At 40.8% G+C, this 27,203-nt stretch overlaps 1 long non-coding RNA gene across 2 annotated transcripts in view; it reads right to left on the minus strand.

Annotated features, from left to right (window-relative positions):
* LOC132533332 (uncharacterized) overlaps window positions 1–27,203 on the minus strand; it is a 408,100-nt gene that overhangs the window by 288,015 nt on the left and 92,882 nt on the right. For both annotated transcript variants that reach the window (XR_009545210.1, XR_009545211.1), the window contains exons 2-4: window positions 24,034–24,228; window positions 6,916–7,000; window positions 1,069–1,125 (exon numbers count right to left, since the gene is read on the minus strand). This is a non-coding gene — a long non-coding RNA (uncharacterized LOC132533332). The remainder of the gene's footprint in view (window positions 1–1,068; window positions 1,126–6,915; window positions 7,001–24,033; window positions 24,229–27,203) is intronic.

Genomic DNA, 27,203 nt, shown 5'->3' on the forward strand with positions numbered 1-27,203 from the left:
ACAACAATAACAAAAATTTTATTAAAAAATATATAGTCAGTCTATATCTATGATCTTGGGAGAACTTTAGTGATTATCTTTAGCAGGGGTGGGGGCACATAGACACAGAACACTGGTGGTGGGAGTGGTGTGGAACTATACCCCTATTATATTATAATCTTTTTATTATAATCTTATAATCACTACTAAGTCACTGAAAAAAACCTAAATGAAAACATTGGCCCAGGGCAATGAAGCCCTGGCAACAACAACAAAAAGAGGTTCATTAATAGAATTAATAGAAGGAAGGTCTAATTCTAATAATAAAAGGACACATAAACTGAAGAATATTATAGGACATTAAAGTAGAGAAAGCATATATTTAATATTATTATTCATTCATTTAATAGCAGTAATAGAATATAATAAGCCTTCTTAATATAATATATATTCTTAACATAATAATATAAGAATATAATATATATTCTTAAGAATATAATATATATTCTTAAGAATATAATATATATTCTTAATATTATATATATAATAGATGCCTAATATTGCACACAGACCATATTCAGTAGTAATTTCATAAAAATTTTTGTCAACACTTAAAGATCACAGTAAGACATCTCCCATAAAAATAAAAACAAATTTTATCTCAGAACAACAATTAATAAAATTCCCCACATCACATATTTGATTCATTATATATGGGGATGAAACTAGAGATTATACATTTATGACAGAAAAGATTATTTCAGCTCTAGGGGTGATTTTCAGAGGCAGGAGAAGAATACAGCTGTAATACAGTAAACTTAAATATGGGCTTGGTTGGAAAAAAAGACCGACTACATACAAGGAAATTATTCAGCCATGCAAACACAGTGCCGCCCTAAACATAGCTATTCAAACTTCTCCCACATGGGCCCTGGGATAGATTTGTGTGGCAGTTAATTGCCCTAACTTGGCTTTCCAGCTCTATTCTGTACTCTAACACCACTCTCCCAGATGATGATGATGATGATGATGATGATGATGATGATGATTATTATTATTATTATTCAGACTTAAAAGTCTGTAACCTACCTTAACCGAGAGGCACTAAAATCCAGTTCCTTTCCTTGGTCTGATTCCACCACTGCCCTTGTGGTCAAGTTAAGGAGAGAAAATATGATGGTTAGGCTAACTTGCTCATTATCATCCACTTAAGGAATGTATTTTATGTTTAAGTTATGAAACCTTTATGTCACATTTCAGCCCAAAACATCACTTTCTGTCCATGTCACTTACCTCAGTGGAATCAGCTAAGATCTCAGTCGCAATTACATTGCCAGTCACCTTATTACAGGTGTATCTTCTGTAAACTAACTCTTTCCATTTCATAGTCTGTTTCTATGGAACCCACACTCTAAGACACAGTGTGTGTGTGCAAATATACATCTATATGCATATATTTCTTTATAAAAGAAACTACCAAGCCTAAACAGCATGAATGAAAAAGAAAAATAGATGTTCCTGGATAGGAAGCCTACACATTACACAAATATTTGTTTCCTACAGTTTTAATGGTAGATTTAGCAGGATCTTTGGGGAGAAGGGATGGAAGGGACTCAAAAGTTTGGTTTTAAATACATGAAAGAAATTTTAAAAATCTCTACAGGCAAGAAAAAGAAGTGTATGGGGGAGGAGAGTGAAGGTGGAATGGATAGGAAGGTGAACAAGATCTATTAAAAAGTAAAGCTAGGGCTAGGGAGATAGTATAATGGTTATGTAAAAGGCTTGAAAACCTGAGACTCTGAAGCCCAGGGTTCAATCCCCAGCACCATAAACCAAAGGTGAACAGGGCTCTGGTGTGTGTATGTGTGTGTGTCTTAAAAAAACATTTTTTAAATTTATCTATTGTATAGAGACAGCCAGAAATCAAGAGGGAACGAGTGATAGAGAGGGGAGACACCTGCAACACTGCTTCCCCACTAGCAAAGCTTTCCCCCTGCAAGAGGAGACTGGGGGCTTGAACCCACATCCTTGCACATTGTAACATGCACTCAACCAGGTGTACCACCACCTGGACCCTGTAGCTTTCTCTCTGTATCTCTCTCATAAAGACCAATAAATAAAAATATTTTTAAAATATTAATGCTGGGGGGGGTGGGAGTAGGTAGCATAATGGTTATGGGCCAGATGGTGGCACACCCAACAGAGCACACACAGTACAGTACTCAAGGACTTCTGTTCAAGCCACTGGTTCCCACCTGCAGGGGAAATGGTTCATGAGGGGTGAAGCAGTGTGTGAGTCCTGATGGAATAGGAGTTCAGAGCTCTCTGGTCATCTTCCCCTGGCATTTACCCCTCTGGGACTATGGATCAAAATTCTTTATGGTGGAAGTCTGGCTTTTGTAATTGCTTCTCTGCTTGGCATGGGTGTTGGCAGGTCAATTCATACCCTAAACTTGTTTCTAACTTTTCTTATTGTTGTAGGGCTCTTGAGAGGTTAGGTCCCAGTACACATTGGTGAGGTCATCTGCCCAGAGAAGTCAGAATAGAATTATATCAGCATCTGCAACTTGATGGCTGAAATGCAGTTTAATATAAAGCAGGACAAAATGTTTAATGAACAGGAACCATAAAGTAGGAATAGAGGACATAGGAATATGGATTTTAGGGTGACTAGAAGCTAAGAAGTCTATTTTAGATAGCATCCCCAGGTCTTAGAATAGTGCCTGGCACATTGTAAGTGCTCCCACAAGTATTTGTTGAATGAGACTCTGAACAAATGCCAAATTATTCTACCAATATTTCCCCCTCCCTGCTTCTAAATAGGCTATGAGCTTTCTTGTCTCCAAGTGTCATTTCAGCATGTCTTTGTTTTTCTTGTGTCTTCCCATCTAAAATCTTTATTGTATCTTATGATGTACTTTCTGTTTCAAGTGCAAGAAAACCAACACACACAAAAATCCTCAATTGATGCTGTGGAGTTTTGTTTCTTTTATTATTATCATTTGTATTATTTTTATTTACTTATTATTGGATAGAGACAGAGAGAAATTGAAAGGGGAGGGGAAATAGGGAAAGAAACAGAGAGACACCTGCAGCCCTGCTTCACAATTTGAGAAATTATCCCCCTTCAGGTGGGAACCAGAGGGCTTGAACCTGGGTCTTTGTGCATTGTAACCAGGTGCTCCACCACCTGGCCCCTGTTTTAGGGGTCTTATTCTTACATTTATTTATTTATTTATTTATTTATTTATTACATAATACAATATAAGAAGTCCAGAGACGGTGGAGTTCCAGGATTGGGCAACTCAGTGACTCAACTAAGGACCAAGATTCTTTTCTGCCTTTCCTTTCTGTCACCCTCAACACAACAGCTTTTGATCTGAGCTTCCCCTTTGAAATTTGCACAATAGTGACAATAGCTCAAGCCCTGTGTTTTTTTTTTTTTTTTTTTCCTCCAGGGTTATTGCTGGGCTCGGTGCCTGCACCATGAATCCACCGCTCCTGGAGGTCATTTTTCCCCCTTTTTGTTGCCCTAGTTGTTACAGCCTCCTTGCGGTTATTATTGGCATTGTTGACGTTGCTTTGTTGTTGGATAGGACAGAGAGAAATGGAGAGAGGAGGGGAGGACAGAGAGAGAGGGGAAAGATAGATACCTGCAGACCTGCTTCACCACCCATGAAGCGACTCCCCTGCAGGTGGGGAGCCGGGGGCTCGAACCGGGATCCTTACGCCAGTCCCTGAGCTTTGCGCCATGTGCGCTTAACCCACTGCGCCACCGCCCGACTCCCTCAAGCCCTGTGTTCTTACACATTGACTCCCTATGTCCAGAGCATCTCATATTTAGAGATGTCCCTTAAGTGCCTTTTGCAGAGCTCCATTTTATGACCCTGTGTTCAGAATTATAGTCCATGAACATTTCTAAGCCCATTACAGATGAGAGCAAGACATTTCAATGATTGATTTCAAAGAACCAAGATGCACTTCCTTAGACTGGGTAATTCCCTAGTCTCCTGGAGGAGAGACTACTACAGCTTCACAGTAGAGTGGAGACATGTACCCAACATAAACAATACGATCTCAGAATAAGTCACTGAGAATTTTCACAAATCATAAAACCCTGCTTTTTATTTCAAACTGTAATTAAAATCTTGAGTCTTTCATTAGCCCATTATCTCTCTTACCCAGAAGCAGCAACTTCTCATGAACATAAATCTCAAGTTCATGTCAACAACTTTGAAGTCATTCCTTACTTCCCTCTTTATTTCATAACTCCATGCTCTTTGTTTTATTTATTTTATTGCTATTATAGTTATTTTAAGATAGAAATAGAGAAATTGAAAGAGGCTACAACAATAAAACTTCCTTCACTGAGGTAGGGCTGGGCCGGAATCTGAGTGATGTGCATGGCAGAGCAGCACACTAACTACACTATTTTGTTATTTATTTATTCATTTGTTTGTTTATTTATTGTGAACCAGGGCCTCCTCACCACTCTAAGGCTGACTTTCTCCCACAGAAAGAACCAAACACACACAGAGAGAGACACCACAGTAACAAAGGTCCCCCCCCCCCCCGGGTATTAACTTGCACATAGTGTTCCATCAACTCAAACCTGTGCTGTAGGTATTGTTGAGAGAGAAATCCAGTCTCTCCCATAGTGTCTGGTTCATCACGGGAAGTTCCCACAAAGAATTGGGGGATCTCAGGCAACGTCAAACTTTAGGGGGAAAAGAAACCTACATAGACACATGTAGGTCATCAGAAAAAAAAAAGTAGTGTCTAGCTGATTTCTCTGTAGCTTTTATTTTAATGTATTTTTAATTTTGCTTTATTTTTTATCTATTAGATAGGCAGAGAAATTGAGAGAAGGGGGGTGATAACAGAAAGAGAGATAAAGAGACATCTACAGCCCTGCTTCATCACTTGTGAAGCTTTTTCCCTGAAGATGGGGACCAGCGGCTTGAACCTGGGTCTTTATGTACTGTACTGTAAGTGCTTAACCAAGTACAATACCACCTGGTCCTTCTTTCTAGCTCTTTTTTTTTCCTAATTTTTTTTTTTACATTTATTTATTCCCTTTTGTTGCCCTTGTTGTTTTATTGTTGTAGTTATTATTGTTGTTGTTATTGATGTCGCTGTTGGATAGGACAAAGAGAAATGGGAGAGAGGAGGGGAAGACAGAGGGAGAGAAAGATAAAACAACTTCAGACCTGCTTTACCTGCAGGTGGGGAGCCAGGGCTCGAACCAGATTCTAATGCCAGTCCTTGTGTTTTGTGCCACCTGTACTTAACCGGCTGCACTACAGCCCGACTCCCCTTCTTTCTAGTTTTTATATCCTAACCTATCTTTACTTGAAATGAGCTTTTCTCTCTCTCTTTTTTTTTTTATTTATAGGGGGGATTAATAGTTTACAGTCAACAGGAAAATATAGTAGTTTTACATGTGTAACATTTCTCAGTTTTCCACATAACAATTCAATCCCTACAAGGTCCTCCTGTGCCACCATGTTGCAGGACCTGAACCCTCCCAGTCACCCCAGAGTCTTTTACTCTGGTGCAATGAAATGAGCTTTTCATTGGTTCATTAATTAATTGATGGCAAAGGTCTCTACTTAACAGACACTAAACTGAAGCCCAGCAAAACCTCAACGTGTTCCTTAGTCATTGTGCAAATTTAGGAAGGAAACTCGGACTTAACTCCCTTTGCCACTCCCCTGCTCCCTACTCACTCCACAGGCAAGCCAGGCCCTTCAGCCTCCCAAAGCATGTGGTGTGGAGGCCCCCAAGACAGCACTCTGAGCCCTGGGAGGGCAGGTGCTCTTAGCCTATGTTCTGCTCGGGATTCCGCATACACTTCTCACACAACTAATTCTAGCAGCAAGGCCATTTTTAAAAACCAAACTCGAGGGAGTCCGGTGACTTTCAAATGGCGATAGCATTCTATTATACCTGACTGAGGATAAAGGGACAAAATTAGGCGACTGAAGTCAGTACTTTAAGCAGAAGAAGAACACGAAAAAAAAAGAAAAGACACCATTGGGTGTGCACTACACCAGAAAAGCAAACGCCAGGAATAACTGAGCATTGTCTGCAGCCAAGTTTGTGCAGAAGGTGGAGGAGGAGGAGGAGGAAAGGGTGGAGGAGGAGGAAGAGGAGATAGGATAGGAGGAGGCAGGAGCTGAGGTGGTCTGAGGACGCCCTGCGGCGGGCAAATGCCCTAGGGGCGGGGCGGAAAGAGAGGGACGTATTTTAAGCAACCCTAAAAGACTCATTTTAGCTTTCTGCAGGAAATGAAAAGCAGATGGGTTTGGTTTGGAACTTGTTTACGTATTCTTGGCCTCTGTCAAGTTTCCAGAGCAGAGTTAGGAGTGGAAGGAAGGGGCATTTTAGACAAATATTGACAGTGTCTCTCCCAACAGAGGGTGAGGGGGCCTTTCTTAATTGGATTATCTGCTCCTTGAAAGACAGGCTTTTAGACTGAGCCCTCATTCCTCCAGTCTAGAGAAGGTCTGGCTTTGAATAAACAGTGCTTTCCTATATAGTATGGATCTGCTTACACCTTGAGGAAACTCAGGGTGAGTACACCCTTTCCCCCCTTGCCCTTTACACCCTACTGGGCTGAAAAACAAAAACCTAGGTCTGGACGTGGGAAAGATTTGGAATGGTTCACACCATAGGTTCTGAGATTTGCAGGAGTCTTGTTAAAATAGCTTGCTGGGCCCCACCTCCAGAGTTTCTTCTCAGTAAAGCTGGAGTAGGGAGCAATGGCTATACATTGAAAATTACCTGGATTTTGAATTGAACGGATGGGTGGGGATTATTTATAGCTTCCCCTGATATTTCTAAGGCACTTCCAAAGTTGAGAACCATTGATCTACACTTAAAAAAAAAAACACAAAATTCTTTCATTGCATCCCCAGCTTAGCTTCTACTTACTTTCAAAACATGGTCTCCAGATGGTTAGGACCACAGGAGACCAGGAGATTTAAATTAGGTATCAACCAAGGCTTGGGGAAAAGAACTAAAAAAAAAAAAAAAAAAAAAATCACTCTCTGAGACAAAAACTCTACATATATTAAAAAAAAAAAAAACCTATGTTAATACAGGCAGTTACCCTTCTATATAATGTCTGAGATGTAACATTCCTTTTTTAAAAAAGTAAATTGCTAGGAAAAGGTAAAAGCAATCATCTCTGATAATTAACTTACATGCGTTATGTTCCTTCGTAGTGCTTTCATTTATTAAAAGTAATTTACTTCTCATAATAACTGAAAGGCGTAGGTACTGTCATCATCTTCCATTTAACAAATAAGTTAACTAAGGCACTGGAGGTGAAATAATTTGTACCAAATCATACAATTAACAGGGACAATGTTGGGTCTCAAAAGATTGGTAAGTATCCAAATTATCCACAGAGATTGATTAAGATTGATCAAAATACAGATGACTAGACCTTATTAAAGATCAACTGGGTCAGCATCTCCAGAGGTATGTTTATAGGATATAATATGGATAATAATTTTTTTTTAACCAGAGCATTACTCAGGACCTCAGGCTTAAGAGTCTTGCATAACCACTATACCATCTCCTTGACCCTTCAAATTTATTTTTGAACAAATACTTAAGAGTCACTTATTCACCAAGGTAATGAGACCACTGTTGGGATTTAAAATGAAGGTTTTAGCATGAGACTATCCTAGATTTAGTTCTTTCTCTACCATGCATACCTGTAATCTGAGCAAGTTACCTAGTCCTTTTCTAAACTTCCATTATTCACCTGGAAATGGAGGTAATTATACTTAGCTGGGGGGAGGGGGATGTTCTGCAGATTACACCAGTCTACAGTACTTAGCACAATGACAGATTCATTGCCTGCTCAAAGAAGGACGTTTTGTAATATTAATCAGATCTTCCTTGCTACCATTAACACTGCACACTTCACTGCCCTCTGCTTCTCTGCAGTCCAAGTCATGCCCTACACTAGGAAACCTGATGTTGTTATAGCTGGAATACCAAGAAAAAGAAAATTATTTCTGAGCTTTTGAGATTCATATAAAATTACTAAACACAAGACCTAAGCATGGGGGTAAAAAAATTTAGTGAAAAGTCAAGAATTGTTTGGATCTACCCAGCAGACCCATAGACTGGGCCAAAAACCAAACAGGCTAATCTAAAACTTAATCATGGAGCCGAGTGGTGGCACACCTGGCTGAGTGCACATGTGAAATGCACAAGGACCCAGGTTTGAGCCTCTGGTCCCCACCTGCAGAGGGAAAGCTTCACAAGTGGTAAAGCAGTGCTGCAGGTGTCTGTCTCTCTCCCTATCTATCTCCTCTTTCTTTCTCAATTTCTGGCTGTCTTTATCTAATAAGTAAATAAAGGTAATTAAGAAATGGGGGTTGGGCAGTGGCGTACTGGGTTAAGCACACATAGTATGAAATTAAAAAAAAATTAAATCAGTTGAGAGGGACAGAGTCATGCTTTCGGGGACAACTATAATAGCAGCACTAGCTGAGAAAAGATTGTAGCCACCACAGATAATGCCTCTGAATGCCAGTAAAGAGGGACAAGATCAAAGATAAGACAGAGAGCAACTGCTATCAATTCAGAGCACATAGTATTATACAGGTCGTCCCTCTCTCATTTACCTACTCGCCACTGAGATTCCATCTAAAGGAGGGTATATTTGAATTATTTTTTGTAGTTATAAGATCTATTTTTCTGCATCATATAAAATAGGATTCTGAGATAAGAACTGTTGTTGTTCTTTTTTACACAAAGATATGACTCCTAGATATATAGCCAAAGAACACAGAAACATTAATTCTAAAGGATGTAAGACTGTTACGTTCACAGCTGCATTAATCACAATAGCCAAAATATGGAAGCAACCTAAATGGAAACAACAACAGATGGCCAAGTAAAGAAGTTATGGAAGGGCCAGGTTGTGGCACACCTGGTTGAGGGCACATGCTACAATGTGCAAGGATATAGGTTTGAGCCTCCCCCCCACATGCAAGGGGAAAGCTTTGCAAGTGGTGAAGCAGTGTTGCAGCTGTCTCTCTCTCTCTCTCTCCCTATCTCCCCATTCTCCATTTCTAACTGTCTCTATCCAATAAGTAAAGATAATAAAAAAATTTTTTAAAGAAGTTATGGAATATATTCGACAAATACTACACTGCTATGAAAAAAGTGAGACTATGTTGTTTGGCAGAAAAATGGATGGAAGTGGAAGTAATTATGCTAAGTGAAATAAAGAGGTAGACTACTCAGTGGCTACACTCATATGTGGCATATAAATGACTAAAGCAAACTTGCCACAAAAAAAAAAAAAGGTAACCAAACTGTCTGTCAGACTTCATGAGAATCATGGTAGTTATGTGTGTGGGGTATAGGTATGGAGGTGGGAGTGCATAGGACTTTGGTGGAGGGTGTGATAACTTACACACATTATCTATGGGTGTGAAACTATAACCCTGAAATCATATAATTTTGTAAAAGCAGTGTTAAATCACTAATAGCAAAGAATTAATTATGAAAATCAAAGACATCTGAAACTATCTTATAAAAATACTATATCACAGTTAAGAGTGTAGAGGTTCCTAACACTCAGCATGTCAGCTAGTATAACTCCCAACAAAAAGTAGCATGATATGCAATATAAAATGGATTTAATCAGGCAGTATCTTGGAAATGGCAGTATATCTATAATGAGAATTAAGTTTTGGTGATTTACTACAAAATCAGAGGATACCTCCTGCATAGTGTTGCCAGGTCTAACAAATAAAGACATAAATACTGCAAAGGACACACACTAAAAATCAGTTATCATTTGCCTATGATTCAAATTTAATTTGATGCCCCTATTTTTCCCATTAACTTTATTAGACCAGGCCACTACCAACTGGATTGATAAAATGGAGGTCCTGATGTTCAAGGCTTAGGACCTATTTTAGCTTTAAGGTCAAATTCAAGAATACAGTGCTACTTACCTATGCAGGACCCACCTAAGCAACCAGCCCAGAGGTAGGGTTGAGTCTCTTTCTCTTTCATAATCTTTATTTATTCAATTTCTCTTCACTTATATATGAGGTAGATAATTTTATTAAACGTCCCAGTCTTTTTTTTTTTTTTTTGCCTGTTTATTCCAAGACCATTTCTATAACTCATACAACAAAGTAGAAAATCTTTTCTTGGTGGCACCCAAGCAGGTAATTGGCATTATGAACAACATCTATTCCTGTTGTAAGATGTTATTTTTTTACAGTATCTAAGTGACTATATTTTCATTGACTTTCAAAAAGTATTCTGTTTCTTGACCTGTGTCTTACCTTTTTTCTAAATTTTGCCTCAATCACAAATCCTAGTCTTTTACATTCATTGCATACTAGGAACCCCAACCTTTGGCTCACCTTTTGTAGAAAATTCACTAGTGAATATTTTTTCTTTAATTACCTTTATTTATTTATTGGCTAGAGACAGCCAGAAATCGAGAAGGAAGGGGGAGATAGAGGAGAGAGACAGAGAGACACCTGCAGCCCTGCTTCACCACTCACAAAGCTTTCCCCCTATAGGTGGGGATCGGGGGCTTGATCCCAGGTCCTTGAGCATTGTAACATGTGTGCTCAGCCAGGTGTGCCTCCACAGGCCCCCACTAGTGAATCTCTGTAGGGTTATTTCATTTATGTCCAGGGAAAATTAAAGCAGAAGGGCAAACCACAGAAGAAGCAAAGGGGAAGATTTAGTTTCTGATTCAGTGGACAAGAAAAGATCTTACTCATTTTCAAGACTACTTCCTTCTTAACATTAATATGTCATTGGCTGTTGGTATCTTGTGCTAGACTGTGACTTCCCTTTGTCATTTTCTAAAAAGGTTTCCGTCCAGAGAGAGATAATATTGCTTCTTTGTTTAAAGATCAGTTGGAGCTAAGTTCATGCTACTTGACTCAAACCATCTTCAAGCTGCTCTGTCCTAGACATAAAGTGCAGTTCTTGCTAAGGAACTAAAGAGTCTGTAGTGAAGTATGATTTAAGTCATTCCTCTAGAATTCTGGTGTTTTAATTCATGGCTGGCATTTCTGAAGTAGTTTAGGGTGAACATCTGAGATAAATGAGTCACCTAGGTCCTTTTATTTCTTTTAGGTCCCATTATTTTCTAACTTAAACATTTAGAACCAAGGATTAATATATCCTTCAACACTGCAATAGTCAAATCATTCTGTAAAATATACTGTGAAATTAATGAACTTCCATTTGGGAAGAAGTAAACAAAAGTAGATCATATATATATATATATATATGCCTATTTATAGACACACAGTGTTGAGAATGGAACAGTTTAGTAATTCTAAGCCAGACTTGTCATTAGGTAAAGAAAAAAACCAAATCAACCAACGAACCAACAACTTGATTCAAACTATCAGTTGGAAACAGAAAATGTAAAATGTTAAATTGAGCTCAAAGAGAACTGGAGTTCAAATGCCCTAGTGTTCTGCACTAAATTACCACTCTTTATGTGGACTGAAGACTGGGGATTTGGAGTTCTCAGAAGAATTTGGGAGGAATCCTTGCTCCCATTGTGGCCACACTCTTGCCATAAAAAAAAAAAAAAAAAAAAGATGTGATTATTAAATCTCCTCAGATTGACATGTGTGGAGGGATAGAGATAGCCAGAGATATGGCACATGGAGGCTTTAAAAAAAGTACTTCTTCCATGAAGGGTAATTGGCCTCAGCCAAGATGAACTATACATGTCATTAACTTTGCATTTGTTCGTCCTCCTGCTCAGTGTGTAAGCATTTCCCTCTAGCTACTGCACAAGAGCATCCTGAGAAATATCTGCCCCATTTCTGTATATGTGTAGTCTTCACACTACATTTATTTCACAAACTATGCTAGGGTTGTCTTGTGAGCTCAGTTGGACATAGACCTGAGTAAGTTGTATAGCTATCGTGGATCCTAAAGAAGTAAGTAGTAGAGGAGCCATGAGATAGCATAGTGGTTATGCAGAAAGACCTTTGTAACTGAGGCTTCGATCTCAGGTTTAATTCTTGACCCTGCCATAAGCCAGAGCTGAGCAGTGCTCTAGTTAAAATAATTAATTAAAATTAATAGAGGGTTATCTATTAATGAAACCCACTAGTATAATCTTATAAGAAACATATCTGTTTGTATGGACCTACCAGTCAACGCCCATGTTCAGCGGGGAAGCAATTACAGAAGCCAGACCTTCTACCTTCTGCAACCCACAATGACCCTGGGTCCATGCTCCCAGAGGGATAGAGAATGGGAAAGCTATCGGGGGAGGGGGTGGGATATGGAGATTGGGCGGTGGGAATTGTGTGGAGTTGTACCCCTCCTACCCTATGGTTTTGTTAATTAATCCTTTCTTAAATAAAAATAAAAAAAATAAAGTACTTTGTATAAAAAAAAACATATCTGATAACTGGAAAGAAAAAAAAAGCGAGTGACAGACTTGTTTGTACAATCTAATTTTGCAAAAGAAACATGGGCATTGCTAATATGTATATAGACAGCTTTCTTTTTATCCACACTTATAAACACAAATATATAGATGAGCACATACACTTATAATAAACATTAATTTTATGCTACTATAATATTTATGTTAAGTAATATTTTATAGTAAAACATTATAATAAGGATTTTTTTTTTTTTGCCTCAGGGTTATCGCTGGGGCTTGGTGCCTGCGCTGCAAATCCACTGCTCCTGAAGGCTATATTTTCTCTTTTTGTTATTGCTGTCATTGTGGGATAGGACAGAGAGAAATTGAGAGAGGAGTGGGAGAGAAAGATAGAAACCTGCATACCTACTTCACTTATGAAGCGACCCCCTTGCAGGTGGGGAGCTAGGAGCTCCTTATGCTGGTCCTTGTGCTTCTTGCTTTGCACCATGTATGCTTAACCCTCTGCATTACCACCCAGCACCCCCCCACCCCCAGTACTCCAGGCCCCCAATAATGAATATTTAAGAAGTCTACTGGTGTTAGCAGCTCTCCTCATTCTCACTTCAGGGAAGAGAGGCAATTATTGTGTTATTAATGGTGTAAGTTCTGCAGTATCTGAAAGGGAGGTCTTTCAATGCCTTAGACGGGAAAGGGGCTCTGATAAGAAAGTAAAGACCCTTTGCCCCCATTCTTTATACTAGTCCTACACTGGCAGACAGGGCTGGCAGACAACTACATTGTTGAAGTTATCTGGGAGCAATGAAATCACACATTGTAAGACCCCAGTGCCAATCAGTCAGTTCTCTCTCCCTCTCTATCTTTTAAATTCTTTACCAGAGCCCTGCTCATCTCATGAACCTGGGACCTTGGTACCTCAAAGTACTTTTGCATAACCATTATGCTGTCTCCCCAGCACAAATTAGTTTTCTTTTAGTTTTCTTATATTATCTCTGTAGTCCTTTGACTCCAACTTCCTGTCTTTTGTTCCCATTTCTCCACCCTGATCCATGCAACTACATAGCCTCTAACCTAGGTTAATGCAACTGCATCTAGTCCTCCAAAGCCCTGCTCCATATAGCTTCTGAAATAATTTTAAAATGAGCATCTAAGATGTGGAACTATCATAATGACTATGCAAAAAGACTTTCATGCCTGAGGCTCTGAGGCCCCAGCTTCAATCCCCAGGACTGCCATTGGCCATAACTAAGCAGCACCCTGGTCTCTCTGTCTCTCTCTCAAATAAAATAAAATGCACATCTGTCTCCAGTAGTTTTGTGACTCTCCATTGCCTCCAAAATAAATTCCAATTTCTCAGCACAACCACTAAAGCCTTGTCAACCTTGCCAATATTATTTCCTGTAGAGCATTACCCATGCAACTCTCAGCAAACAAAATTCCTTAGATGTCTTCGTTTGCCTGTCTCGTATATGGTATTCCTTTCAGGGGGATTTTCCCTACCCATGAACACCCTCATATCTGCCTAGTCAACTCTAGCTTCAATATCTCACTCAAATAGTACCTACTTCTAAAGAAGATGCCTTGAGGAGAGTGCCCCAATAGGACCATGTGAAGTAATTGTTAAAACATTTATCATACAATGTTAGAATTATTGCCTTTTAAAAGGAATCCACCTGAACGCCATCATCTGGGGCTCTAGTCAGGGAATCCTTGGATTCCCACAAAGATATGGTGGGTCTAGACCTCTCATAGATCCCTCTCTCTACCATGACTGGTCACTTCCAGCAGGAAAATCATCATAAGCCCTCTTGTGGGCCTGCCCAGGACATTGCCCTCACTGTAGGGTAGCACTGGAAGGGACTGCCCTACTCTCCAAAGGGAGGTTGGGTCAACCTACTGTGCCATTAGAGGAAGACTGGTCCTGAAATCAGTGCAGCCTAGAATGTTCCCAGCTGTGACCCTGAACTGCAAGCTCAGACTGACAGGGACTCAGGTTACACAGCCTCCTGTGCTAAATATGAATATATATAGGCCCTAGGTCAGATGGATGGGGTAGATAATTAATGGCATTTACATACCTCCCTCATGTTTGGGAGATACTCTCTGTACTAATCCAGCTTTCTAGCCCTAGTCTTAACTCTGACACCATCTTCCCAGACAATGTTTTTAATCCACATGCATGTTAGTTATCAGGTTCAGGACAAAATTTCTAAAGCCATGAGCCCCTTGGAATGTACCTAAGACTTCTTAGCTTCTTTCCACCAGAAAACCCCTAATTTCATCTGCTCTACTCCTACTTTTGGGTTCCTGTTTATTTTATTTTATTTTTTCCCTCCAGGGTTATTGCTGGGCTCGGTGCCTGCACCATGAATCCACCGCTCCTGGAGGCCATTTTTCCCCCTTTTTGTTGCCCTAGTTGTTGCAGCCTTGTTGCGGTTATTATTGGCATTGTTGACGTTGCTTTGTTGTTGGATAGGACAGAGAGAAATGGAGAGAGGAGGGGAAGACAGAGAGAGAGGGGAGAGAAAGATAGATACCTGCAGACCTGCTTCACCGCCTGTGAAACGACTCCCCTGCAGGTGGGGAGACGGGGCTCGAACCGGGATCCTTACGCTGGTCCCTGCGCTTTGCGCCACGTGTGCTTAACCCACTGCGCCACCGCCCAACTCCCCCTGTTTATTAAACACTTTGTCCCGCTTTATATCTTACACCTTTCAGCCACCAAGTTACAGATGCTACCATGACCAAGAATTTTGGTTCATACTCCCTGAAGGATAAAGCCATCCTGACTTCCCTGGGCAGACAACCTTACCAATATGTCCTGGAACCTCACCTCTCCAGAGCCCTACCTCACTCGGGAAAGATAGAAACAGGCTGGGGGTATGCATCGACCTGCCAACATCCATGTCCAGCAGAGAAGCAATTACAGAAGCCAGGGTCTATATTCTGCATCCCATAAAGAATTTTGGTCCATACTCCCTGAAGGATAAAGAATAGGGAAGCTTCCAATGGAGGGGATGGGACACAAAACTCTGGTGGTGGGAACTGTATGGAACTGTAGCCCTGTTATCTTAAATCTTGTTAATAATTATTAAACCACTAATAATTTTTTTAAATACAAAAAAAAAAAAAAAAGGAGGAAGAGGAAAGGAGGAGGAGGAAGCTACAGCAGCAGAAACCTGAGATGGGGAGAAAGAATAATGGTTATGCAAAAGGACTTCTCCTGCCTGAGGCACCAGAGGTCCCAAGTTCAATTCTCAGCACTGCCATAAGCCAGAGATGAGCAGTGCTGGTAAAAAATAAAAGGTGTGGTGGTGGTGGTGCAGCAGGTTGAGCACACATGGCGCGAAGCACAAGGACCGGCCTAAGGATCCTGGTTCAAGCCCCGGCCTCCCCACCTGCAGGGTCACTTCACAAGTGATGAAGCAGGTCTGCAGGTGTCTTTCTCTCCCCCCCTCTGTTTTCCCCTCCTCTCTCCATTTCTCTCTGTCCTATCCAACAATGACGACATCAATAACAACAACAATAAGAACAACAACAACAATGATAAACAACAAGGGCAACAAAATGGAAAAAATGGCCTCCAGAAGCAGTGGATTCATAGTGCAGGCACTGAGCCCCAGCAATAACCCTGGAAGCAAAAAAAAAAAAGACTTCCGGCCCTAGGACTCTAGGTACTAGCAGCATCATTAGTGTAGGTGAAGCTCACTCAAGGGTCTCCTTGAATTCTGCGGAAAAGTGAAGTCAGGTGCAGCTGCTAAATAAATACTGCTTATTGAGTGTCTATTACTTGCAAGAAGCTCAATATGCATTCTCTTTAGTTCTCACAGTGAATATGCAAGTTAACTAGCAATAGCTCCACTTAAAAAAAAAGATTTAATTAATTTCTGTGAGAGAAGAGACAACCAAAGAATACACTGGCACATATTATGATGGCCTTTGAACTCAGGACCTCATATTTGAGAGTCCAACACTTCATTCACTGCACTATCTCCCAGGCCATCAATAGCTCCATTTTATAGATGAGGAAACAGAGTCTAGAGAAGGCTAAGTGACTTGACTAAGAGTTTATAGCTAGTAAAGTTGGGATTTATATCTACATTTATATGACTCGAAAAAACAGTGCTCTTCCCCCTCCCCACCCTATCCCCCCACTATGTAGCTCCTCAACATGAATTCCAGTCTTTTTTTTTTTCCCCTCCAGGGTTATTGCTGGGCTCAGTGCCTGCACCATGAATCCACCGCTCCTGGAGGCCATTTCTTCCCCCTTTTGTTGCCCTTGTTGTTGTAGCCTCGTTGTGGTTATTATTATTGCCATTGTTGATGTTGTTCATTGTTGGATAGGACAGAGAGAAATGGAGAGAGGAGGGGAAGACAGAGAGGGGGAGAGAAAGATAGACACCTGCTGACCTGCTTCACCGCTTGTGAAGCGACTCCCTTGCAGGTGGAGAGCCAGGGGCTGGAACCAGGATCCTCATGCAGGTCCTTGCACTTTGCGCCAAGCGCTTAACCCACTGCGCCACCACCCGACCCCTGAATTCCAGTCTTTTTATCTTTTGTGTATAGGTAGGCATTCATTCATCTCTCCCCAACTGAGTGTGTTCTACTGCATAGGCATAAGGCAGCCTGGATCTTTTTTCCTTAACTGTTGTTAAGGTTTGGGCTGGCTTCACGGGCAGGTAACAGAGATGACCAGAGACACATGGCTGGGCCGAGAAGCTGTATTTCTTTATTCATGAACAACCATTCACAAACCCAAACTAATCACCACACAGCTCTCTCCTGCATCCTTCTCCTCATGCGGTGGTGCCAAGAAGTCTGGAACTCTGTAGGGGTTCCCTTGGGGCGGGGACAAGCGGCCCGCGAAACTAGCAGGGGCCAAACCAATTTTTCTGGTGGGGGGAGAGCTAGACCAAACCAATGTAAAGCATACAACAATTCCCCCTTTTCTTTTTAACTAAATGACTACAGTATCAGGGGTGTGGGGTGAACAGAAACCTATATCGTACAGGCATTTTCAAAAAAGAAACTGGCACAAACATGGAGAAACATGTAAGCGAGTAACAAGAACCAGTGTGCTGCCAAGGGAAGGCCTGAGGGGGCCATCTTTTGCCTCTGGGCAAAACTTTATCAGCTTAAAAAAAAACATTTCCTGCCTCTGGGGGGCGTACTTGCCTCGACGGGCATTTTCTAGCATAGGGGGAGGGTGAGGCCTAGAGTCCCAAGGCATGGCTGCAGTCAGTCTTTGAGAAACTCAGCAGCATAAGGGAAGCTGCTAGTTTTGTGCAAAGTGTCCGAGGTGTACCAGTGAGTCCGATAGAAGTCCAAAGCAGATGTCCACCAAAGAATTGCCAAGGGGTGAATTGTTGTACGTCTGTCTCGATGGGGAATGTCAGCCATCAGAATTCTGCTTTTCTGTAGAGAACTTGACAACTGCAATTCACTTACTTATGAAACAAAACTTGTAGCAGGTTAGAAGTTACCACAATTGATAACTATCACAATTGGAAATCTTTTTTAGAATGATTTTAAGGTTGTTTAAAGTTTAAACAATAGTATGTGAAAAGGTAGACATAAGAATCAAGGAAAGAAAACCTCAGGCATGAGAATCATTAGCATAGCCATTGTGTAATCTACCATTTCTAATAGAGAAGGTAATCGAGAGTTTTACATATCAACAAGTCTATTTAACCTTTTGTTACACCCATTTAAGATGGAGACACACCTTAGGTGTGCACAGGTTTTTTTTTTTAGACTAACTTAGTTAAAATATATTTATTTTTAACTATTTTTTATCTCAGACTTTAAATGTAAGTTAATTTTATCTTTATGAGAATTACGTTGAAAACCTTTTTCATTTAACTCTGCCTAGTAAGGATTTAGCCTTAAAGTTACATTTTTAACCTTAAAGTTAATGTTACCAAACTTTAAACACACACGTAAACATGGTCTTTAATACACAAGGAGAGAAACCTTTGTTACGAAGACATGTCATTTTAAACACGAATTTAGATCTGTACTGTCTTAGTTGTTGTTGGGGGGTCACCATCTGGAGGTGGCCTCCCACGCAGCTCCACTTCTAGGAATTGTAGGTTGCGATCTCTGGATGAATCTCTGCATATTCTAGCTTGTCTGTCTTCAGACCCAAGCTGGAGATCTCGGCCAGGGGGCCCAGTTTCGGCAGGGAGCCCGCGGTCTCCAGGTGGTCCAGGATCTGTCCAGACTTCATAGCACAAGGGCGGGCGGGCCAGCCATGCAGAAGGTGTGGGCCGAGGTGCCCCGGGGTGGCGGCCAGGATAGGCTGCTGCAGCCCTGCCCCATGGCCCTGCCATGATTGCTGCCCTGCTTCCAGCAGCTGAGCAGCGTGAAGGGAGCCGGTGCCCAATGTTCCGCGCCAAGCGGCGGAAAGCCAGCTCATGCAGGCTGGCATTGGGCTCTTGCAGGCTGGCGTTGGGCAGAAACCACAGAGTGGTCCAGAGATAAATGTTCCAGAAACAGCGAAACAGTCACGTGAAGAAAGGGCAGAGGCTTTTGGAGATCTCTTTACAAGCAGAAGAGAAGGCCATAGTGCATAGGTAGCCAAATTGTCTTCACTTATCTGAGAAATATGCAGGTCAGGTCCACGTGGGTGCCATTTGTTGTTAAAGTTTCGGAGGCTCCAGCAGGCCGGGCTAGCGTCTCGGTGGTAGACAGAGACAGACTCGAGGACACACGGCTGGGCTGGGAAGCTGTATATCTTTATTCATGAGCAGGCAAACATGTGCTCTCCTGTCTTTCTCCTCTGGCGGCAGAGAGACCCTTAAACTAACCACCACACAAAACTCTCCTGCATCCTTCTCCTCACACTGTGGCACCAAGAACTCTGGAACTCTGTAGGGGTTCCCTTGGGGCGGGGACAAGCGGCCTGCGAAACTAGCAGGGGCCAAACCAATTTTTCTGGCGGGGGGAGAGCTAGACCAAACCAATGTAAAGCATACAACACTTAACGATCTAATCTGCTCTCTACCCTCCAAATCTAGTGAAAAGTGATGGTTGTTCCCTATTAGTAAAAGAAGAATGTAACTTGAGTGAAAGGTAAATTAGGAGTAGGAACAAGGAGGCTAAGAGAAAGGAGTCATACCAGCTTCTTTGGCAAGGTCCTAGGGGACAGAATGGCCCAAGGTCATTAGCCAAGCCTAGTAGCCCTTGAAGCAGGAAAGGTCTCTGACTTTTTCACTCAGTAAACTGCACAGGGAATAGCTCAGAACTTGATGACTCTGGCAGAAGAAATTGCTGTTTCCCCCCTGAGGCCTTGTAAACCCTAACAATCACCATCTTCCTTCCATTCCTTCTCATCAAAAACATTTATTAAATAGTAGAATTATTAAACAAGGCAGGTGGGAAATTGAAGGATTGAATTGAGCTTTTCTTAAAAAAAAAAAAAAAAAGCCAGAAAAATTACTCAGTGTATGTAATACCTCATTTGGAGAACAAAGTGGATGTTTTGATACAGTCAGGTGCTTTTTGAAATCTGTAAGGGAAAACAGACACACACTCTCTCTATCTCTGTCTCTCTGAGACTCTCTAAGTTGAACTAGAAAGCTTCTAGAATATATCTCCCAACAAGAGGCAAAGATATGACAGAATTACAGGGAAGAAAAATATACAAAATCTGTTCAAGTCAATGTTTAAAATATTGGAAAGATATTATGAAGTTCTTACCTTAAGGTAAGAAATTATTCCTTATTAATTTTATTTCCTTTTTAATTTTAGGAATAAATCTAATGTCTGGTACTTGATGGATGCTCAATAAATGTTTACTAAAACAAAATTGAAGATAGGAGGTTAGTCTTATACAACTTTATGTTTTCCTCAGTGTCTAGCACTAAATGAATGAGTGAGTGAGTGAGTGAGTGAGTGAGTGAGTGAAACTGATTGGGCAGTAATGAATGAGCAATGAATGCCAAGTTTTAGATTGTTCTGAAAGAAAGCATATGCTTTTCCACACTGTGGTATAATTCCCCTTATTATTCAAAAGTGTGTCTTCACTTCCAAATTTCTTTTATTTTAATTTTTTATTTCTTGTAGCTAGGACAGAAAAGAATTAAGAGGAACAGCAGAATATATATATATATATATATATATATATATATATATGTATATATATACATATATATATATAGAGAGAGAGAGAGAGAGAGAGAGAGAGAGAGACTTGCAACACAGCTTCATGACTTGTGAGGCTTCCCCTCCTGCAGATAGAAACCAGGGACCTGAACCCAGGTCCTTATGCGTGGTAATATATGCACTCAACCACCTCCACCTAGCCCCTTCCTAATTTCATCTTGGTTCTACCCCAATTGGAAGATAGAACTTTAGCTAAAGTAAACTGATTCCTAGAAAGAAGCAATTCTTCTGAGTTTTCTTCATGGTCAAAAGTCCAGTTGTCCTGATCATCAAGGCATTTCTTTTGATCCTGGCAGGCACCAGTCACGATCCTGGTATTTTCCCAGGAGTTGATCTAATTTACCAGGCTCAACCTGACGCTGTTGACTGGCTACGGAAGAAGGGCAAACGCTAGAAGAAGAAGAACCAGGTGAGCTATCTCCTGGCTCTCATCTTTGTGATTCTTAAGGATAAAGACCCAACTAAGTGTTTATTGGATGAACGGCTTGCTCAGAGTTACCCAGCTAGTAATAAAGGACACAACAGGAACTAGAAGTTAAGTCCTCTGTCCCATCAAATTCCATACTTTTGCTAATGGCACACTTACTAGACTTACAGAGACAACTAGAGTGCTGAGGAGATAGCATAATGGTTATGCTAAAATATTTCCTGCCTGAAGCTCCAAGATCCCAAGCTCACTCCTCAGCTCCACCACAAACCAGAACTGACAGTACTCTGGTTAAATAATTGTTTAAAAGAAGGAGAAGGAGGAGAAGAAAACTAGATCCCGGGAGATAATATAGTGGGTATGCAAAAAGACTTTCATGACTGAGGTGTCTAGATTTCAGGTTCAATCCTTAGCACTACTACACACCAAAGCTGACAAGTGTTCTGGCACATAGACTGAGAGAGAGGGAGAGGGAGAGGGAGGGAAAGAGAGAAAACTAATAAAATATTTGATAGGTCTATGAACTTATTGAGAGATTTTCTTTTTAACATTCATTTTCCTTTCTCCTTGATATTATTGGGAATTCTAGGCAGTTACTCAGCTGAATGAAGTCACATCTATAATCCCTGCTCCTAAAACTATTGAATTCATCACCTCGGCAGAAGGGGGGGGGGAGTCTCTGCTTATGAAAATAAAGGTGGTAAACCCCACAGATGACTTTCAAGTTCCCTCTCCTACCCTCTAGCAAGGTGAGAACAAATACTAAGAAGTAATTTGAGGATGACCCCAGGAAATGCCAAAGGCTTTGATCCATGGTTCTTGCAACACTGATGAGTTTTCTGAGCTTGTTGATCCTAAACAGCTGGGCTGGAAAGAATCTGAGAACAGGTGTGTTTGTCATCTGTTACACGTTAATAATAGAGAGAGGCCTATTCTAGCTACCTAGAAAGAAAATACTATTTCTTCTCCTCCCTCTCCCTCTCCCCCTCCCCCTCCCCCTCCCCTTTCCCTCCCCCTCCCCCTTTTTCTTTTTTAAAGATAGAGGGGAGAGAAAGACCACAACACTGAAACGTCCTTAAGACCACAACACTGAAACGTCCTTCAATGCAGTGGGAGATTGGGATTGAACCTGGATCCTGCAAATGGCAAAGCAGCACAATATCCATGTGGGCTGTCTCACCAGCGTCCGAGAGCCTAACTTGGATGAAATGGGTATGGCCACCATGAAGAAAGCAGTTTCCTAGGTCCGCATTGTTGCTTAGAGTGGAAGAGATTTCATGGCACCAAAAGGAAGCTCAGAATATAAAAGCAGCAGACAGACAGACACACAGGTTCCTGGGGCCTATACTGGGAGTGGTCAAGGGTTTAAGCTCTATTAGGCGATCTGTCTAGGTTCTAATTCTGGTTCTACTACCAATTGCCTAGTTATCTTACCCTGGAGAGGTTAGTGACATCTCTGTGGTTCACTCCTCCTCCCACACCAAATGAAAATCAACAAGCTAATTATAGCCCCTGAGGGTTGGTTATTCTCCATTTGCCCTTCCAGTTTCACTCCTTGCCGGCTTGCCGCAGCGCCCCCCCCCCCCCCCCAACCTTGGTCCTTTAGAACAACAGAGCAGTTGATTCCTTGCTTTAGGAGATTTACAGAAAGCCCATCAGAAAAACGGAGTCCAATGTCCTAAAGCCCCTCCCTATTCTATTTGCCTCAAACTCACTCTCTGGTTTTATAGTGGTATTCCTGTCACCCTCACCCCCCACAACACACACACACCTATATAAATGTTTCTTGATTCAGGGGAACGGGAAGGTTGACTTGAGTATTCTGTGTTCAAATGACAATAAGGCTTCTACTCTTTTGCAGAAAATGATGTGACAGTATTTGGCTTTTTATGATACCAGGCAGAGGGATCTTCACTTGGCTTCATACAGTCAAAATCTCTCTCTCTCTCTCTCTCTACCTATCTCTCTTTTCTTTTTTACTTTCTAAAGCTTACTTTCATGTGACAGGGAAGTCTGCTACATGGATTGAGATCTCTTTACACAAGAGATTTCTCTGATGCTTTGGAATAGCATTTTACCACCCACAGTAGTTCTTTCAGTATTGAAGTCAATCCTCTCAAACCCTATGGCTACTTTATCAACTACTTAAAGTTTTAAACCCTTCGATGTCATTACAACAATTTGCAGCATCTCCACCAGGAGTGGAATTCATCTCAAGAGACCATTGTATTTGCTCATTTTCAAGAAATGATTGGTGGTCTGGGAGGTGGCGCAGTGGATAAAGCAGCAGACTCTCAAGCATGAGGTCCTGAGTTCAATCCCTGGCAGCACATGTACCAGAGTGATGTCTGGCTCTTTCTCCTCCTGTCTTTCTCATTAATAAATAAAATCTTTAAAAAAAAAAAAAAAAGAAAGAAAGCCTATCTCTGCATCACCATTATTCTCATAAATAAATGAATGAATGAATAAATAAAATCTTTTTTAAAAAAGTGAGTGATCTTTTCTCCATTAACATTTCTAAATCAGATTGAGTTGAGAATACAGGTTTCAGCAATTCAACAGAAACTCCACATTTCACTTCTAATTCCAGTTGTCTTGTTATTTTCAGCATTCTGCACTTGCTTCCCTCACTAAAGCCTTGAGCCATTCAAAACCGTTCAGGAGGGTTAAAACAATCTCCCAAACCTTGGTGAATATTGAGATTTTATTTTTTTATTATCAGATAGAGACAGAGAAAAATTAAGAGAATAGGGGGAGGTAGAGAAGGAAAAAGACAGACACCTGCAGCCCTGCATCTCCCTGCAGGTGGGGACCAGAGGCTTGAACTAGGTCCTTGCCACCTGGCCCTAAATGTTGAGCTTTTTTTTTTTTTAAATTTCTTTAGTGCAGAATTAATGTTTTACATTCGACAGTAAATACAATAGTTTATACATGCATAACATTTGCCAGTTTTCCACATAACAATACAACCCCCACTAGGTCTTCTGTCATCCTTTTTGGACCTGTATTCCCCCACCCCCACCCCAGAGTCTTTTACCTTGGTGCAATACGCCAATTCCAGTCCAGGTTCTACTAGTGTTTTCTCTTCTGATCTTGTTTTTCAACTAATGTTGAGATTTTTATCTCCTCCCAGAAATCACTTATTTTCTTACTGACATTTAGAATACTGAATCCTTTCCAGAAGGTCTTCAAATTGACTTTGCACAAATCCATTGGAGGGATGTATTTCTTTCTAAAAGAAAAAATATATATTAATTAATTTATTTGAGGGGAGGAGATCAGAGCACCACTGGTATTTACAGTGCTAGGAATTGAACATGGAACCTTCCACATGCTGGTTCAGCATACTAACTGCAGTGCTACTTCCCGAACTGCACAAGATGTATCTCTTAAGACTTGAAAGTAAATTACTCCTTGACCCGCAGTTGCATAATCAATGGCACTAATCTCTTCATACAAAGACATGAAGTGAACATACACTGTTGGAAATATGGGGCCAGTGCCTGGGAAGTAGCATCGTGGCTACAGCATTGGTCCTCAAGTATGAGGTCCTGAGTTTGTTTCCCCAGCATCACATATGCCAGAGTGGTATTCTGGCTCTCTAGTTCTCCAAAACAAACAAACAAGCAAATATGTTTAAATGATGCCAACAAACATGCTCAGCACACAGATGCTACAACCTTCAATCTTTTTTTTTAAGCAATTGTCTTCAAAGCACAATCAAGTGGATAGCAATAAAGCAAGGCACATCTATGTTTTTTCTTATTAATAACTTTTAAAAAATTTAAAGATTTTTTTACTTATTCATGAGAAAGATAGGAAGAGAGAAAGAACAAGACATCAGTCTGGTACATGTGCTGCCAGGGATTGAACTCAGGACCTTATGCTCAAGAGTCCAATGCTTTATCCACTGCGCCACCCCCTGGACCACTATTAATAACTTTTTAAGTTGATTCTGATTTTCAAGAAAAATACTACAACAAAATTGTGATGCATGTGGATGAATCACTAAAGTTGCTAAGTAACGAACTAAGGTAAGTGACTCAGCTGTAAAGTGTATACCTTACATATTTGAGGCCCTGGGTTTTATCTCCAATACTGCTTCTTTAAATTTTTTTTATTATTTTTTTAAAATTTGGATTCCAGGAAATTACTCACAAGAATTTTTGCCTTACAATTTGTGAGAGTCTGGGTTCAAGTCCAAGCGCTATAATACCATGCACAGTGGAGTGATACTAAGGTGTGGGACCTCTCTCTCAACAGAACAGGGCTCTCTTGGTCTTTGTTTTTTTTTTTTTTTTTCAAATATTCATTTATTTATTGTTTTATTTGTTAGGACAGAAAGAAATTGAGAGGAAAAGGGGAGATAAAGACATCTGCAACACTGCCTTACCACCCTTGAAGCTACCCTCTTGTAAGTGGGGAGCCAGGGCTTGAACCTGGATCTTTGTATATGGTAATGTGTGCACCACTGCAGAGTTCTTTAAACAAACTTAGGACGGTCAGGTCTCTGAACCATAGCTCTGCTTATACCTTTCCAGCTTTCTGGAAAGACCATTTCCCTGAAAACTGTCCTGTCCTGTGGTTTTGTTTTATATTTTGATTCTGGGTAGGCGTTCTCAGACAGAAACAGAAAGAGACAGAGGGAGAGAAAGAATGATAACATATTAGCAAAGCATCCTCCAGCAAGGGGTGGGCCACTTTGTCAACCCTAGTCACAAGTCTGACCAAGCAGGTCCAACATCCAGATGAGTGATCTTATGGGCCCTATTCTAAACCTTATGCTAATACTCTTGTCTGTGTGGTTCTGAATCTGACTGGTCTGAAAATGAATAATTAAAATCAATTTCCCTAAGATCTATCTCCTGTCCATATACTATATAACAATTGTAATTTCTTACATAATTCATCAATTCATAGGGTTTGCCCATTTTTCTACTGTGAGTTTCTGTGTTTATTTTTTTTTCCTTTTAAATTTTTTAAAAATATTTATTTTCCCATTTGTTGTCCTTCTTTTTTTTTTATTGTTATAGATATTATTGTTGTTGTTATTGATGTCATCGTTGTTAGATAGGACAGAGAAATGGAAAGAGGAGGGGAAGACAGAGACGGGGAGGGAAAGATAGACACCTGCAGACCTGCTTCACCACTTGTGAAGCGATTCCCCTGCAGGTAGGGAGCCGAGGGCTTGAACCAGAATCCTTACGCCGGTCCTTGTGCTTTGTGCCACCTGCGCTTAACCCACTGCACTACTGCCTGACTCCTGGTTTTTGCATTTATTAATGGGAATTTTTTTATATATTGTGGATAATAACCCTTTGTCACATATATTTCAAATACTTTTCTCTTCATCTGTTGCTTTTCACATCTGTTTTTTTTACTGTGGTTCTTAATTTTTATCAAGTCATATCTATGTAGATCTTGTCATTTATTACTGGGTTCTGCAACTTGGAAGACTATCAATTACTGTGTACGGATAATTAAAATATTCTCTGGAGGGAGTCGAGCGGTAGCGCAGCGGGTTAAGTGCATGTGGTGCAAAGCACAAGGACAAAGTAAGGATCCCGGTTCGAACCCCCAGCTCCCCACCTTCCCACAGGTGGTGAAGCAGGTCTGCAGGTGTCTATCTTTCTCTTCCCCTCTCTGTCTTTCCTTCCTCTCTCCATTTCTCTATGTCCTATCCAACAACGACATCACTAACAACAACAATAATAACTACAACAATAAAACAAGGGCAACAAGGGAATAAGTAAATAAGTAAATAAATATTAAAAACATTCTCTGGAACAGTCATATAGCTCCCTGGCACATGCACACAACCAAGTCTGACCCCTACTTCAATGCTGTGATATCTTTCCCTCTCTCTGTCTTCCTCTTTCTGTCTGAGAAAGTCAGCTCAAAGCAGTGAAGCTTTTTTTAAAAAAAAAACTATGTTATCCTTTTTCTTTCTTTCTTCCTTTCTTCTTTTCTCCCTCCCTCCCTCCCTCTCTTCCTTCCTCCCTCCCTCCCTCCCTTCCTTCCTTCCTTCCTTCCTTCCTTCCTTCCTTCCTTCCTTCTTTCCTTTTCCTTCAGGGTTATCACTGAGGCGTATGCCTGTATCCACTTATGCCTGTTCTGGCTTATGCCTGAATCCACTGCTCCTGGAGGCCATCTTTTTTTCCACGGTTGTTGCTGTTGCTATTACTGTTACTGTTGTTGTTATCGGAT

This window comes from Erinaceus europaeus, chromosome 16, assembly GCF_950295315.1.
Source record: "Erinaceus europaeus chromosome 16, mEriEur2.1, whole genome shotgun sequence".
NCBI classification, from domain to species: Eukaryota; Metazoa; Chordata; class Mammalia; order Eulipotyphla; family Erinaceidae; genus Erinaceus; species Erinaceus europaeus.